Raw genomic sequence first — 17,810 nt, 5'->3', positions numbered from 1 at the left:
TTTCTGAATTAAAATCTGAATTAGATCTTCCAAAGACTTTACGGTGAGTGTTGCGGGGTCAGAAGTGGTCTCATGTATGAGGTCAGAGTAGAGAGTCTACAGAGCTGCAAGAAGAAGCAGTGTGGGGGTAGGGTTGTGATGGAGAAGCTGGGGTGAGAGAGGAGCAGTCTGGGCTGTCTGTCTGCTGTCCTAAAAAAAACACACTGCCATGGGAAAGTGAGGGAGGTGCCAGAGAATCAAAAATAGATGGCTTTTTTTCCCCCAACAGTACAAGTCTGCGATAACAGACTAGGGTTAAAGCATCAAAAATCCCATTTGACTACCATTACAACGACAATATAACACATGGGTAATCATTATTAGACAACAGTATTTTATTAAAGAGAACACTTTTAACAAAAGTATTTTGGTAAATGGCAAAGTATTTTAGAAAATACTGTATATCATTTTGTTTTACTCAATATTCGTCATTAAAAAGAAATAACGGTAGTTCATTCAGAATTTATCAAACTTAATACAACCACCCCACTGACGATCAGCCAGGGGTCGCGCAATTTCGGAGCGTCGCACAGGGCGCATAGTTTTGGGACAGTAATTTCTCCGGCGGCAATGCACCAGAAAATAGTTGTCGATTAATTTGATAATTGATTAGGATTAACTGATTCATTCTTGCACCTCTACAGAAAAGATGACCACTCACTGTACATTCACACCATGCAGGAATACGGTAGTCAGTCTGGATTAATCGATTAACTAATAAATACTCAAAAGGTGATACCTAATTAAAAATTAACATTCAGTTGCCATTCTTTAAATATTACACACTTGGGTAAAGTTCATTTCGGTAATGCACGTCTACAATTTCTTTTTAAATCACAGTAACATTTTGTGGCACACTTTGGTTCCTGTTGAACATTGGGAACATTGAGGCCCCAGACTGCTGGTGAAATTCTATAAATGTTACTAATTAAGTTACTTATTGAAGAGTTATTGTAAAATGAAAGACTTGTGCGGCTTCTGAGCAAACAAGGTGACAGCATAAAAGAGAAGGGGGGAGAGAAATAAAAGAAATGATTCAGGGGGATTGTGAACACAGCTGCTTGCATAAGACTCCTTACATAAGATCTGGCTAATAATGTCAGCTTCAGCTTACTAAAAAAGTAGTTATATAAGGTGTGTGCCAAGACACAAGGACATGCTGTAATTGCCATCCTCTTAAAGTCATTTTATTTACATTTGCTTTCTGTAACATCCCAAAGTGTCCTGTAAAAATTCTCCAAGTTGGATCCTGGCAAAGTCAAATGTACCAGGAAATGTGCTTGTTATCCCTCTCATAAACCACTTTCAGGTTTTCATGTTGGTTACACGTCTACATCGTCTTCACAGGCCAAATCATATACAAAGTACCTTATTATTATACTCTTAATAAAATCAAAACCAAACGAAATTAAACAAGCTTCACAAACAGCAATTCAATAATCTAAACAATACAAGTAGTCTTAACTGAATGTTTCTATCACTACATGCTTCCACTAACTTCCCAGTAAAACACTCAACCAAGACAAACGAAACTGAAGTTAACTGAACTCAAACTAAACCAATGTAGCCATGTACTTCTACTCTAATATCCCACCCAACATGTGTTACAGTACACTGAACCAAGATCAAATCAAACACACTATACCTAACACTACTATAATAGACTAAACTCAACTAAATAATCCAAATAAGTTTCCTCAAACATCCCAGACTAAATCAAACCAAGCTAAAACAAACCAAAATAATCTTCACCAAACTAAACCAAAGACAGTGTGCCATGCTAAAGTAAAGTTGGCAGGGAGGACACATGACTGGAATAAAAAAGTATCTTAAATCGTGGTTATTCTAAATGGGACTGCAAAGCGAAACCGACAAACGTGAAATAAATCTTTTTACAAGTTAGAAGAAGATGGAAATGTAGAAAGATGTGAAAAGTAAAGAGCTAATAGTAAAACCATGCTTCCACCAAAAAATAAGATTCACTTTAGCTCTGTGACCCACAGTAAGAATGTTTAAATTATATTATGTTTAAATGTGGTTAATAAACAACAAGAGTCCATCTGAATGTTTTTTCAAAATACAATTACTTTCAAACCAATATAGGTTTTGTTTCATCATTTCACTGAGGGCTTTCCCATACACGTGGGTTGAATAGAATAGAAAATGGAGTGCATTGCAAGAATGAATTAAACCAGATTGTGAACAACTGCACTATCCAACTTTACATTTGAAAATCGCAGGCTCGCAGGCGTGCTGGAGCCTATCCCAGTTATCTTCGGGCAAGAGGCGGGGTACACCCTGAATTGGTCGCCAGCCAATCGCAGGGTACATTTGAAAATGTCTTTCGTTTTACTACAGATGTCTTAAGCACATTTTTCTACATTGGCCCAAAGCCAATGTTAAAAGTACCTGTCCTTGAAAATGTAAATAAACCTGCAGCCTACTGTGTTTATTTTGAAACCATAAATAGCCCTTCAAATACTTTTACTTTTGAACCTGTAAAACGTACACATTCATATAGTATTAACCTGCATTAAACAGTCAGGCACATACACACATGCACGCCCGTGACCTGGATCAGTGAAAAATGCTGACCTGCATCGACTTGCTTCAAAGGATGTTTTTAAATAGATGAAACCTCAGGCTAGCCCCACCCGGGCGTCATCTAATCCATACAAACGCCTCATATGTGTGTCAAAATAAACCAATGGTTCTGTCTGCCTTTAAATAAAGCAAAGAGGCTGACACATTATGAATTGTCCTTAGAATAATAATCAAAATTAGGTCAACGTGTTGATTTTCAATACAAAAAGCTGCATCGTGTAAGACGACAATGAGCAGCAGGTAAAGTCATGCACACCAAGTCAAATCTTCCAAGGCCATTTGGCAGTGGGGGAGGGCTCAGAAATCCTTGGGGAAAGATTCTCTCTGATTGGACTTTACTGGCAGCCCTCCAGCCAATCACTGATTACTCTTAGGGTTCATGGGGGTTGTTTGGCGTTATAAGGGGACCCACTAGGGGAAGGGTCTCCAGTAGGTGTGAATTTGCCTTAGAAGGGGCTGATCCTGCCTGTTACCACAAAAAAAAAAAAAACTAGCAAGAGGATGGACTGAAACAATCAAAATGAAATATTAAAGAAAACAAAATATTATAACAATAGACAAGAAAATAAGTGATTTCCTCTGATGCAAGAAAACTGAGATTTTGTTGTTTCTTCTTCACATGGAAACTATCTTAGAGAGGAAATTACGCTGAATCATGAAATTACACTGAATCATGACTCTATTGTTGCGTTAATTAGCAAATGGCTTTAATTTTCTCGTCTCGTGACTTATACACCGATTTTGTTCCCTTTCAAGCCAAAAAAACCACTTTAATAATATTATAATAATCTGGACTTTTTGGCACCCAAATGCTGCAAAACATTATGTTTTCAATGATCACTTATGCTTAACGTGACTAAACCTCTTCAGTTATATATTGTTCTGGAGAGCTGCGCTAAGCTTGACCGTTTGTGCGTGTGGTAAATAACTCGTGTAAAAGTTAGAATTGCTAACTGAATTTAGAATTGCTAGAATTGCTATGCTATGTTAATAATTATCATTCTTAGGATTTTACTTGTTACAAATTTATTTCTGGTTGTTATTAGAAGATGTATTTAAAGTTGACTTTTGGTAGTTTTATAAATACAAGTTTTGAAATTGATGTAGAATCCTTTTTATGAATCGTGATTCCAATATCAATCAAAAATAATTGTGAATATTGCAATTATTTGCAAGCGTACATAATGACCAGGTTTAAGGTTGGGCCTAACGTTTTCCAAGCTGATCATAATACACCCCACACCAGAGGATAATCGCAAATCGATAATCTTTCGGGAACACCGATATTTGCACCTTTGCTGACTTTAATTTCAAGGTAGGTAAAATGCTTCAATTTGTCCCAATTGTCGGTATGTCAGTAGGCTGCTTTACTTATTTTCGCTTCTTTGTCTATGAAAGGGAGCATGCATGAAATATTCTTTAAAAATGCTGACAGCAAACAAAATTGCTGGTCCACAGCTGTAATTCCTGTTTTATTGTAGACAAGACAACAATTACGCAACAATGACTCATTAAGCAGACAACACACACACCTCATAACTCGGTATTACAATAACTATTTTTATCCAATAATAAAAAAATGACCATAATTTATGCCGAGATCAGACAACAGGATTTTAGCCCCGATATTGGCCCGATTAGCTATCGCAGCCCATTTCCCAGATTGGGCCAGACATATTTTGTCAGATTTTTGTCAATTACAAAACTTCTTGTAATGTCACCTAATACATGACCAACAATTTGGACCTACGATAGCCCTTCAACGCCACAATGAAAATTCTTCTGTTAACCGCTGATACGTTTTCTGGTTCCGCCTCTCCGACAGTGTTTGATTTGACAAGATAAAGCCCAGTGATCGTAAAAGACGGAATTCAGTGATATCGGAATACATGTCGTGTAGTGTTGCCACTGTCTGACCGAGATACGGCAAGCTTTTATGGCAGTTGTCTGACATAGTGCAATTGTGAAAGACCAAATTTGTTTTGTTGTCTGATCCAGGCATTAGTCAAATAGTAGGTTATTTTAACATGCATCCATCCATTTTCTATAGCAGCTGTTCTTATTTTCAGCCTATCCCAGCAGAGATTGCAGACCAACAAGAAGTTGAAAAACAGAACCAGAAAACCAACCTACTGGAACAGGAATCTGAAATGGAAGAGCAACCAACTGGAATGAGAACAGGAAACCCACCAGACGGAACTGGATCCACAAGACCAACCAACCAGAACTGGAACCAGGAGAATAATCAACCGGGGGGGAACAATCCCAGGTATTCTTGTGATCTTGGTCATAGTTGACTAAACAAGTACCAGTATGTTTGCTCACGCTCAATGTAGCCCCATCCACTGCCACATTGTTTGTTGCTAAGGATGACTAATTGATGAGAAGGAGTGGAGGCGCTACACCCATCTGGTCTAAGACAAGAAGCTTAGATGCTAAAACTCAATAGCAAAAACACCAGTCAACAATGATGACTTTCCCCTTCTTGTTTTACATGAGGCGCAGGTCAGACACTCCTGCTTCCATTCCGCAGGTGTTTTTTTTTTTTTAAAGATTTTTTGCTTTACTCAGAGGTTGAAGATTTGAGTTCACTTTGCTTCATGTTCAGCATGTCATGATCTTCCATTATGAAATTGACGCAGCCCCTTCAATCAATCGGTCATGTCCCGTTATGCCAATTAAACCTCACCCAATGTTAGAAGCAAACCCTCCCTGAGATCCTTCATCCATCAGCCCTGTGCTACTTTTAACACTCTCTTCCTGTACTGAAACGCCTGCTGAGCTTTTTAACAGGAACACACTGACATGATTAAGGATGAGGGGAAAGAGGTGCCAAAGAAACGCCTGCACATCATTTAATCAGAGTTTAAAATCCCATTTATTTTCAACCAAAATTTAAATACTGCAGCACAACAGGGGGGATCCCAGTGCGAGGGTGGTAAAAGGTGGCATAGCATGAATCAGTCGTTTTGGTACCCTTCAAAACCTTTTACAATAAAAGCACGAAAACCTATTTATTTATATTCAGCTTTCGGGCGAACCTAAAAAATGCACGATAACTTTTACAGGTAAACTTAATTTGACTTCTCTAAAGGTTTGAATGAACATGTCCAACTGTTGCCTGTTTCAGTCCTTTTTGCACAACTAGCTGTTCTGTAACAAAGAGCTGAATTGTTGTGAAATTTACCAGACTATGTTCGAAAACCAAAGCAATGTATCTTATTCAAATGAATGAAAACATGATTAATCTGTTCCAGCAGTTTTTTATTTTTATTTTATTTTTTTTTAAATCAGTGTAGTGAAAACACACGTAATTATGAACATAATTACGACATTGCTCAGTGGCATATCACTGAGCAATGTCTTGGCCTTTGAAAAAAAGAGGGTATATCGATAGTTATCAGATAATGCCAGTGCTATCACTAGTGAGTCCTTTTTTTAATTTCTCCACTCTGTTAAACAGCAATGTTGAATCTTTGTGTTGAGTAATAAAGTAAGTGATGGCCCATTCGCTTTAGCCTTTAGGCATATTTATTTCATACCTATTAACAAAAAACAATTAAACAGCAATCATACACAACAAGGCTTCTTATTGGACCTACTAATAACATCACATCCTAGTGCACTCACTAAAGCACTTCACAAAATAAATGCATGAATATTAATTCAATGAGTAAAGACTTTCATATAGGACGTTACTTAGCACATTAGCAATAACTTTCCTCTCTCTTCCATAAGTCGAGTGCTTTGCTTTGTCAAAAAAGTCACTCCTTTAGCTGCCACTTGTTCATGAATGGGGGGATTCAAGAACCGAGGTACCACTGTATAAACATTTTTATATTTCAAATATTTTGTCCTTATTATTTACAATAAATTAACCAATTATGTGTGATAAAATAATCTTAAATATATATATATATTTTAACAAAAAAAACACTAAAATAATTCAACATATATGACAAGAGTAACAGGATCTTTGATGTAAAATACTCGGGGGGCCAAGTTAAAGAAGAAAGCGGACCTCATGTGGCCCCTGGGCCAGAATTTCTCACTCCTGATTTAGACTTCAATTAACCTACTATGGATGTTTTGGAATTTGGTAGGAAACTGGACTACCCTGAGAAAACCCACACAAGTGAGGGAGAACATGCAAACTCAATACAGGAAGGACGGAGCTTAGATTAAAACCCCAAACCTCAAGAATAGCGAGGCTACGTGCTAACCACTATTGTACCATGCTGAACTCCACAATCATTATCCATGATGAAACCTCAGAATCACACCGCATAATGTTTGCCCTCAACCTAATTCAAATAGTCAAGGGCACAGTCGGAAACTGGAAAGTGCTCATTGTCAAATGTCTTGCTGTCCCAGCTGAATGAAGCACTGTCGGCTACATGTGCAAAAAAAAAAAAAAAAGTTTGACCCACATCCAAGTTGAGTAAGAAAAACAAACAAACAAAAAAGTCGCTAAGACGATTTATAGCAACACTAGGGCTCCAACTTAGACATGATGTATACGTCGTGTTTTGGGGCCCTCGGGAGCCTGTTAGGTAACCCTGGCAGACAGACAGTCAGGAGGAGATTTAAAAAAAAAAAAAAAAAAAACGCGCATGCACAAGCTTGTTATGAAAACCCCAAAGCGCGCTGACAAGAAAAAAAGAAAACAACAACAAAAGCAGCGTGCTCGCTCGTTTCATAACAAACAAGGTGAACTCCACCATTGCATGGTGGACTGAGGGCGCCGACGTTGCAGCTGCTATTGTCTGCATGCAGCCTAAAAGACCCTCCCGTCCACACGAACACGCGCGCGCGCACACACACTCACACACACACGACAGGACGAAAAGAAGCACTTGCAAGTGCCAAACGTCTCTCACCTGCCCTCCCGCTTCTGGTCAATTTGCGATTCTGTTCCAAACAAAAGGTGAGTAAACAGAGACGAGGCGTGCAAGAGTACGGACACGCGGGGCTGGAAGGCTTGTGGGCTTCCAGTCATTCATCAGTTTGTTGTTACGAGAGGAGGCTGGGCAGCCCTCGTCCTGCCTGCCCTCCACTCAAACACTGCAAGGAAAGTTCCGGAAGTGCACAAGCAACCAAACAATGCCAGCCGAGCTGCATGCTGTCAAATGCTTCCGTTACTTTTATTGAAATAACCTGCGTATTGTTGTATCCTGTCAGGATTCGCTGCATCTGATAGTTGTTCACGTTTTGCGTGCGTGCGTGCGTGCGTGATCAGAGCTAGTAAATATTGACTGTCAATTCACGTTGGACTCACTTAGTTTAGTTAATAACCGTATTTTACATGCAAAAACGCGGTTAGCATGTCTGCCTCGAGGTTCGTTCGAATCTTGTCTCTGGCCTAGCTTCCTGTGTGGAATGTTGCTGAATGTTAAGCAACACTCCAGCTTCCCCCTACAGGCCAAAACATACATGTTAGGTTCATTGAAGACCAAACTGTCCATAGCTTGAACGGTTGTTTTTTGTTTGTTCGTTGGTTTGTTCTTTTAGGCGTGCCCTCTGATTTGCTGGTGATCACGCTGCAAAAACTCAAAATCTCACTTAAAATAAGACTCATCGCATAAAAAGTAATTTTTTTTTTTTTTAGACAATTTTCACTTGTTTTAAGCTACTTTATGAAGGTAGAAAAAATTGACAGTAGAGCAAGGTTTACTACGTTACTCCAGTAAATATGAGCTTGAAACAATTGAAAATGGTCTAAAAATATGACTTTTTACCTGAGTCTTAAATATAACCAGATTAGTTTTGACTAGAAATAAGACATATATTTTTGAGTTTTGCAGCACAGTCCAGGATATACAACCAGCTTTGGGGAAAGTTCCCAATGAGGACAAGCGCTATATGGAAAATGGATGGATGGATATTTCCCCCCTGCAGAGCCAATGCAGAGTACAGCTTTTGTTACCAAGACGACGCAGGGTGAAGCTAGGGTGGGTGACTAGGCTTGTTTGGGTCACAGGTGTGTCAGAACCTATCCCAGCTGCCTTTGGGCAAAAGCAGGATACACCCTGGACTGGTCACCAGCCAAATGCAGGGCACATACTGACAAACAACCCTTCATTCTCACATGCACACACCTACGGACAATTTAGTCTTGATGTTTTTGAAATGTGAGAGGAACCCACGCATGGGGAGACCATGCAAACTCCACACAGGAAAGCCAGAGTCAAGATTCGAATGCTGAACATGTGAGGCAGATGTGCTAAGCACAAAACACCGTGCTGCCGCTTAACCAACGCTATATGGTCAGCAATTCATTCGCTATATCAGTAACTCTCAGCATTCACATGCAATTTCTGAATTTGGTTGCAGCTACGAGAAGGTTTTAAAAAGGAGGTAACCTGTCACACACTACTATAACTGTCGTTAACGTTTCGGACTACTAAACGCAATAGTCCAGAAATCTAAAATAATACATCCGTCATGTGTGGGGAGTAGCTGGAGTGGAGCGTTTCGGTGATTTCTTGCAGATTTTTGTTCTGTCGTCCAATGTGGGTGCCTTGGAGGGTTAGTGCGTTCTTCAGAGGCTCCGGAGTCGCTGGGTCCATAGTGGCCCAAGTATTCTGTCACGTGTGGGGAGTAGCTGGACCCAACAGCAGGCGGCTGCAGATGTAAAATGATGAACAGTTTATTGAGGAAAGGTTATGGAGATGGTCCTGGATGTGTTGGCAGGCGGCGGTGTGGACAGAACAGGCGGCTGGCTTGGTGGCAGGAATGACGTGGGTCATGAATACAGGGGAGCACTGGGAACGAGGAGACACAAGAGTTAAGGGAAGCGAGGAACTGCATAGCTTACTTGACATAAGGCGGGCCGTGGTAGCGCTAGGAGAGGCTGCAATACTTAGACGAGGATTTCCGGGAATAGGCAGGCTTATATACACCGGTGGTGATGAGGCTGATTGAAGACAGGTGCTGAAAACAGAGAGGGGAGGGGGGAGAGAGAGGACACAAAGGGCCCTCCCGGCTCCAATAATGGAACTGCAGTATATGACAACATCCATGCACCGATGAAGCCATTTAAATGAGCCAAATAGGATGTGACACCACCTTGACTCATTCTACCTGTACTGCACTTGCAACAGGGTTCATCTGTTCATAAAAGTAAACTGAGTGTTTTCATCATAGTTTTGTGACAACATTTGTGACTTCTTGATTTAAGTCACTTTTTAAAACAACATCACTGGAAGGAGATGGTTGGCAACACAGAGATTCAACAATAAATACAACTGAACAGTCGGTGTTATAATAATACTGTAACCTATGATGCTGAAACATCCTGCTTTCACATATGATCAAGCCCCACTTTCTCCTACTAGCATTCATACGCCGCCATCTAGTGGTCAAAACGTATGCAGTTAGTTGCATAAGGCCGAATCGTGCAATTCAAGCAAGTCAATTGAACTCAAGGGCACATCGTTGATTTTGTTTAGTTTTGCACTGAGTGATTTTCATAATAAGGTACGGTATTACAGACTTATTTTATTCAAATCAACAATTATGTTAAATGGATTCACCAGGCGTGTTTATTAATACTCATTGTTTCCATAACAAAATAAAGTCAAACTGGGATTTTCACAATCATTGTTTTGGTTGTTGCTGCCGCGTCTTCATCACAGGATTTTCTGCAGGTGCACCGACTTCCTTCCACATTCCAAAAACGTGCATGTTAGGTTCATTGGAAAGTCTCACACTATTGCCCAATTCAGCTTTCTACTTAGTTCCCTGGGAGTTGAAAATTGTGCAACCAACTAACTACTCGTAGAGTCTCGCAGCAGGCAGGTAGAATGTTTCCTATATGATGACCAGAAGTTGTTCTATGATGCTTAATGACTAGAATAATTCAAATGCAATAAATTACTCAATTCACAAAAGCAAAAAAAAAAAAAAAAAAAAAAGTTACGCAGAAGGCGGCACGTGGACCTCACAGTCGAGGGGTTCTGCATTTGAATATCAGCTCTGTCCTTAAGGGTGGAGTTTGCATGTTCTCCCTGCACAGTGCTTGTGTGGGTTTTCTCCGGTTACCCCGGGTTCCTCCCACATTCCCAAAACATGCATGTTAAATTCATCGAAGACTCTAAATTGTTCATGGGTGTGAATGTGAATGTTGATACTTCTTTGTTTAATTAGTCTGTGACTGACTGGCGACTAGTCAAAGTTCTGTTGCTCCCATTCTCCCCCTGCTTGTGTACTTGTAGGCCTGCTTTCATTTAATAATCCCATTTCCCTTCTAACCATATAAACACATTCTCAACTAATTGATACAATCCATAATTGTCATTTCCTTTTTTCTTGGAGTTAATTTTCCATCTGCAGCTCAACTGCTCTCTCACTCCTTCTCTGCTCAGATTTCTTCTTCCTTTCCTGATTTTCAACCCGTTATCGTTGCAATACATCTGAACCAAGCGATTCATATCGGAGGCCTGCAACCAGACGCACGAGAGCAGAAAATAGCATTAAATGACAGAGCAGCTTAAGTATGGATGTTTTTCGATCTGAACGCTGTGCTATTGATTAAATATCCGTGGAGCGACAGAGGAGATGGACACCACTGGCTGCTCAGGAAATTGAAAGTGTTTAGGTTTAGTCTGCCTTCTGTTTTCCCTCCTCCTCTATGTCTGCTTTCATCCTCCATGATATAGCTATAGTAGACATTTAAAAGTCAGACTGAACCACCCAGAAATGCCAACACCTGGTTAATAGCAATATTCTCTCAGCTCATGCTGGAACCTCACCAAGCACATGAATTGACTGAATGCAATTTAAACGCAAGCGACATGAAATTACAACATAGTAAACTGAGTGGACCACCTTTGGGCAATAGATGGAGCTCCTCATCTTGAAAGTCCACTCTATCTATCTATCTATCTATCTATCTATCTATCTATCTATCTATCTATCTATCCATCTATCCATCTATCTATCTATCTATCTATCTATCTATCTATCTATCTATCTATCTATCTATCTATCTATCTATCTATCTACCTACCTACCTACCTACCTATGGGTGCTTTTGGAAAGTCAATCTGACGCCCTCACTCTTCTGTGAGAGTGCAGTGTTCTGAGAAGCAGGGCAGGCTCCCTTTCTTTGAATTGAACGACAACCCTGCTTGAACGACTTGCTTGAACAGCTTCCACGCTCGTCCTTTCTGACGCTCGGACACTATGTCTCCCCAGTCAGAGAGGCCAGAGTGCGGTCCGGTACTCCAAGAGTATGGTGCTCTGAATAACCGAACAGCACATTCCAACAATGCTCTGAGTTTTCGAACGGTCCGGAGTGTACAGAATGTGCTTGGAGTGCATTCCCAAATGTACCCTGTCCATCCATCCATCCATCCATCCACCCAATTCAGTGGAGTGATTCAACTCTGAAATGCATGTGTATAAATAAACCAGCCTCATATTGTTGGTGTTCTTAGTCCTAATTTGTCATTCAAAATATAAATATGATTCTTATCCATGAACTTTGCAATTTACAATTTTTCACACATGCGTTATGCATGTTATTCATGCAGGCCTGTGGGGGACACAAGCCAGTGCACATTGTAGGACGGTCCTAAGCCCGGATATATGCAGAGGGTTGCATCAGGAAGGGCATCCATCTTAAAACTTTGTCAAACAAATATGAGCCTTCATCCAAAGAATTCCATACCGGATCGGTCCTGAACTGGGATAACCAGTGCCGTCAACCTACAGGGCGCCGGTGGAAATTCAGCTACCGTGGGTCGAAGACGAAGGAGAGGTGCAAAGCAGAAAAGAGAAGAGTAAAGCACAGAGCCTAGAACTGAAAGTGGGGGCTTTGAATGTTGGGACTATGACAGAAAAAGCTCGAAGTTGGTTGACATGATGGTTAGGAGAAAGGTAGATATATTGTGTGTCCAGGAGAGCAGATGGAAAGGTAGTAAGGCTAGAAGTGTAGGGGCAGGGCTCAAATAATTTTACCATGGTTTAGAATGGAGGAGAAATGGAGTCAGGGTTATTTGAAAAGAAGTAATTCTTTTGAAGGAAGAGTAAGATAAGAATGTATTGGAGGTGAAACGAGTGACAGATCGAATGATGAGGCTGAAACCTGAAATTGAAGGTGTGTGGTTATGTTGTTGTGTATAGTGTAATTAGTGGCGATGACCTAGAGGTGAAAGAGAAATTCTGGAAGGAGCTAGACAAAGTTGTTCACAGCATTCCAGACAGAGAACAAGTTGTGATTGGTAAAGATTGTAATGGACATGTTTGTGAAGGAAACAGGGGTGATGAAGAAGTGCTGGTTAAGTTTTGCATCCAGGAAAGGAACTTGGAGGGATAGATGGTGGTAATCTTATCAAAAAGGATTCAAATGGTTGTAGTGAACTCTTTCTACCAGAAAAGGCAGGAACATAGGTTGATTTATAAGAGTGGAGTTATAGAAGCTCACAGGTGGATTACATCTTGTGCAGACGATGTAATCTGAAGGAGATTACTGACTGTAAGGTAGTGTAGGGGAGAATGTGGCTAGACAGCATAGGATGGTGGTGTGACTGGTGCTGGGGAAGAAGATTAAGAAGAGAAATGCAACAAGAGTGATGTGCACAGCTGTGGGAACTATAGAGGAATAAAGTTGATGAGCCACACAATTAAGTTATGGGAAAGAGTATGGAGGCTAGACTCAGGACCGAAGTGAGTATTTGCGAGCAACATTATGATTTAATGCCTAGAAAGAGTACCACAGATGCATTATTTGCCTTGAGAGTGGTGATGGAGAAGTACAGAGAAGGTCAGAAGGAGCTACGTTGTGTCTTTGTAGAACTAGAGAAAGCCTATGACCGATTACCCAGAGAGGAACTGTGGTACTGCATGCGGAATTCTGGAGTGGCAGAGAAGTATGTCCGAATAGTACACGACTTATATGAGGGCAGAGGAGTTTAAGGTGGAGGTGGGACTGCATCAGGGATCAGCCCTGAGAGCCCTCCTGTTTGCAGTGGTGATGGATAGGCTGACTGATGAGGTTAGACTGGAATCCCCATGGACCATGATGTTCACAGATGACATTGTGATCTGTAGTGAAAGCATGGAACTGTTGGAGGAACATTTAGAAATGTGGAGGCATGCACTGGAAAGGAGAGGAATGAAGATTAGCTGAAGTAAGACAGAATATATGTGCATGAATGAGAGGGGGTGGAGGGGGGAAAGTGAGGCTACAGGGAGAAGAGATAGCAAGGGTGGAGGACTTTAAATACTTGGGGTCAACCGTCCAGAGCAATGGTGAGTGTGGTAAGGAAGTGAAGAAACGAGTCCAAGCAGATTGGAACAGGTGGAGGAAGGTGTCAGATGTGTTTTGTGACAGAAGAGTCTCTGCTAGGATGAAGGGCAACGTTTTTAAGACAGTGGTGAGGCCAGCCATGATGTACAGATTAGAGACAGTGGCACTGAAGAGAGAACAGGAAACAGAGCTGGAGGTGGCAGAAATGAAGATATTGAGGTTCTCTCAAGGAGTGATCAGGTTGGATAAGTTTAGAAATGAACTCATCAGAGGGACAGTCAAAGTTAGACGTTTTAGAGAAAGCAGACATTGATGGTTTGGACAGAGCAGAGAGTGAGTAAATTGGTAGAAGGGTGATGAGGATGGAGCTGCCTGGCAAGAGAGCGAGAGGAAGACCAAAGAGAAGGTTGATGGATGTAGTGAGGGAAGCCATGAGGGCAGTTAGTGTTAGAGAGTGATAGTTATTTACTTGCAGTCCTGAAAAGAAACCTCTGTTTTGGTGATTGAATGTTGCAGTTAATTAATGGCTGACCGCACAAATGTGGGTCTTAAAAGGTGAATTTAGGTTGAATTTCCTCATTCCTGTTCAAAATGGTAAAATGGCAACAGCTAACTGAAACTGAGAGAGTCTGCATCAAAGCACTTGTTCATGCTGGATGGGATCTTCTCTCTCTGTCTCTACAGAAGCAGCACAGAGTTGGACTTTATAGTAACATTACACAACGTCTGTGTGTAAGAGAGGCAAAAGTCCATTGATTCCATCCAATTAAAGACTAAGACAAGAGTTGGTGCTTTTCTGTCCTTATGAGTGCGTGCGTGCTGCTTCAGTGAAATGCTGACTTATCTGGGTCACGGGAGTCATTCGCTGACAAGAATTCAGAGAACTATTAAAATTCAACATTTTGTCGGAATTTGTGGCCGACTGGTTAGCACATCGGCCTCACCGTTCTGAGGACCCAGGTTCAAATCCGGCCTCGCCTGTGTGGAGTTTGCATGTTCTCCCCGTGCCAGTGTGGGTTTTCTCCAGGTACACCGGTTTCTTCCCACATCCAAAAAACATGCATGGGTAGGTTAATTGAAGACTCTAAATTGTCCGTAGGTGTGAGTGTGAATGGTTGTTTGTTTATATGTGCCCTGTGATTGGCTGGCAACCAGTTCAGGGTGTACCCCGGCTCTTTCCCGCAGTTAGCTGGGATAGGCTACAGCATACCCGCAAAGATACGTGGTGTAGAAAAATTGATAAGCGGTGTAGAAAATGGATGGATGGATGGATGGATATATATACTCTCTCTCTCTCTGTGTGTGTGTGTGTGTTTGTGTGTCATTTTTGTCACGGGCCAAATCGGAGTTATGGTTCCACTCGGAGGGCCATTATGGCTGCAAACCCATGTGATTGCCTCATATTATTACATATACAAAAATTAATGGATAATTACTTTTGAAATCAGAAGCCAGTAAAAACTGTTTGTTCAGCTAATCAATTTTATTTTAAAAGGGGGGTTGGTAACAAAAATGCTGGCAATATCTCAATATTTTTAAAAGCGAAGCCAATTTGCAATTTTGGTATTTAAGTCAATGCACTCTCACGGGACACATAAATGACGTGGCGGGCTCCCGGGCCACCGATTTGACACCTGTGGTGTAAAATTTCACTGATGGTGTAGTGGTACATTTGCCTGACATCGGTGCAGGCAGCGTGGGTACAGTTGATGGTGTGAATGTGAATGCGAGTGGTTGTCTGTGTCTATATGTGCCCGACCAGTTCAGGTCGGGCACACATAGACAGCTGGGATAGGCTCCATGCCCTGAACAGGATAAGCGATATTGAGAATGGATGGATGGATATACAGTATATAGATCATTTTAAATATATATATATAATTTTTAAATTGTTTTCATCAGATCAAGCTTTTATGCGTCCCTGGTTCACCTTATTTAAAAAAAAGTATTTTTCTTCCATCTCTTGGCTTTCCCCTCAGTTCTTTCACCCGTGTCTTATTGTATTTCAATAAGCGTAAAGTTTTGAATGAAGCTAGCCTTTCCTTTGCCTGCTGCTGGCAAAAGCTCTTCTCTGTGTTCCAGACACAATGCAGACAAGGACAGAATCTCTCCCATTACACATTGCTGTAATTAATTTTACATTTGGGCAGTTAAACACTGGAGAGTGACTCCTTTGTGAAGTACTGTTTGAGGGAAACAAAGGCTGACACTTTTTTGGGGGGTTCCAGGTTTCCTATGCAGCAACTGGTTATATAGCATCTACTGTATTGTTAATTGAATGTCAACTTAATTAAGTTACATCGAAAAGGTCAACATGAGAAGCAAATTAAATAAAGGTGAAGCGGTACTGGTATTTTCAATAGAGTAGTTCAAAATGTTTTGTCTTGCATCGCCAAGGAAACAGACAGAGCTATTTTCTTTCCTTTGGATTCAATTTCGCAATTAAAGCACACCGCATTTGCATGCACTTCAAAGTTTGAAAAGGGATTCTTGCTATTTCGTTAAGAAATAAATAAAAAGATGGAATTCTTTCATCTTTTGTCACTTGTGAAGAGCAAAAGTCAAAGGAACGGACTTGGCCAGTGAAAGTGCTGATGAGGTCTCTGCTATCCATCGATCATTCAATTAAGCATTCACAGTTGACCAATCGTGTTTTGTTGCTCAGAGTGAAGTGGAAGCCCGGCACGTTGCTCATTTGTAATCTCTTTAAGTAATCGCCCCTGCAGGAGGGTCAATGAGTCCATCATGTCAAAGTGATTGACTCTACTAACTCTTACTGTAGTATAAGGTTGGATCAGAATGTGGATGCCCGAGTCCACAATGATCAGTTCTTTCATGATGGCACACTGCAGAGATGCTGTTTGGCTATACCGTGTTCCCTCGCCATATTCACCTATTGTTCGCCATGTTAACCTATTGCGGATTCAGTGCAGGTGGCACGGTGGACGACTGGTTAGAGTGTCATCCTCACAGTTCTGAGGACCCGGGTTCAATCCCCGGCCCCGCCTGTGTGGAGTTTGCATGTTCTCCCCGTGACTGTATGAGTTTTCTCCGGGCACTCCGGTTTCCTCCCACATCCCAAAAACATGCATTAATTGGAGACTCTAAATTGTCCGTAGGTGTGACTATGAGTGCAAATGGTTATTTGTTTGTATGTGCCCTGCGATTGGCTGGCAACCAGTTCAGGGTGTACCCCACCTCCTGCCCGATGACAGCTGGGATAGGCTCCGGCACGCCCGCGACCCTAGTGAGGAGAAGCGGCTCAGAAAATGGATGGATGGATGGATTCAGTGCATTGCAGATTATGTTTCATAGTCATGTCGCACATAATTCGTAATGCAGCCAGGCGCCAGTGGTCACGCAGGTTGACCACTGGCGCCGTCAACCTGCGGGGCGTCGTTGGAAATTCAGCTACTGTGGATCGAAGTCAAAGAAGAAGAAGAAGAGGTGGAAAGCGGGTTCTTCGGCAGAAAGAGAAGAGGAAAGCACAGAGCCTAGAACTGAATGTGGGGACTTTGAATGTTGGGATTATGACAGGAAAATCTCGGGAGTTGGTTGACATGATGATCAGGAGAAAGGTTGATATATTGTGTGTCCAGGAGACCAGGTGGAAAGGCAGTAAGGCTAGAAGTTTAGGGGCAGGGTTTAAATTATTTTACCATGGTGTAGATGGGAAGAGAAATGGAGTCAGGGTTATTTTAAAAGAAGAGTTGGCTAAGAATGTCTTGGAGGTGAAAAGACTATCAGATTTGAGTGATGAGGCTGAAATTTGAAATTGAGGGTGTTATGTGTAATGTGATTAGTGGCTGTGCCCCACAGGTAGGATGCGACCTAGAGGTGAAAAAGAAATTCTGGAAGGAGCTAGACAAAGTAGTTCTGAGCATCCCAGACAGAGAGAGAGTCATAATTGGTG

At 41.4% G+C, this 17,810-nt stretch overlaps 1 protein-coding gene across 1 annotated transcript in view; it reads right to left on the bottom strand.

Moving 5' to 3' along the window:
• LOC133404313 (helicase ARIP4-like) overlaps positions 1 to 7,694 on the bottom strand; it is a 67,635-nt gene extending 59,941 nt beyond the window's left edge. The window contains 1 exon segment of the mRNA XM_061680081.1: positions 7,524 to 7,694. The gene's annotated coding sequence lies outside the window, so the exon portion shown is untranslated.
• Between the last annotated feature and the right edge of the window lie 10,116 nt (positions 7,695 to 17,810).

This window comes from Phycodurus eques, chromosome 1, assembly GCF_024500275.1.
Source record: "Phycodurus eques isolate BA_2022a chromosome 1, UOR_Pequ_1.1, whole genome shotgun sequence".
Taxonomy (NCBI): Eukaryota; Metazoa; Chordata; class Actinopteri; order Syngnathiformes; family Syngnathidae; genus Phycodurus; species Phycodurus eques.
This window is presented reverse-complemented; position numbering and strand designations above follow the sequence as displayed.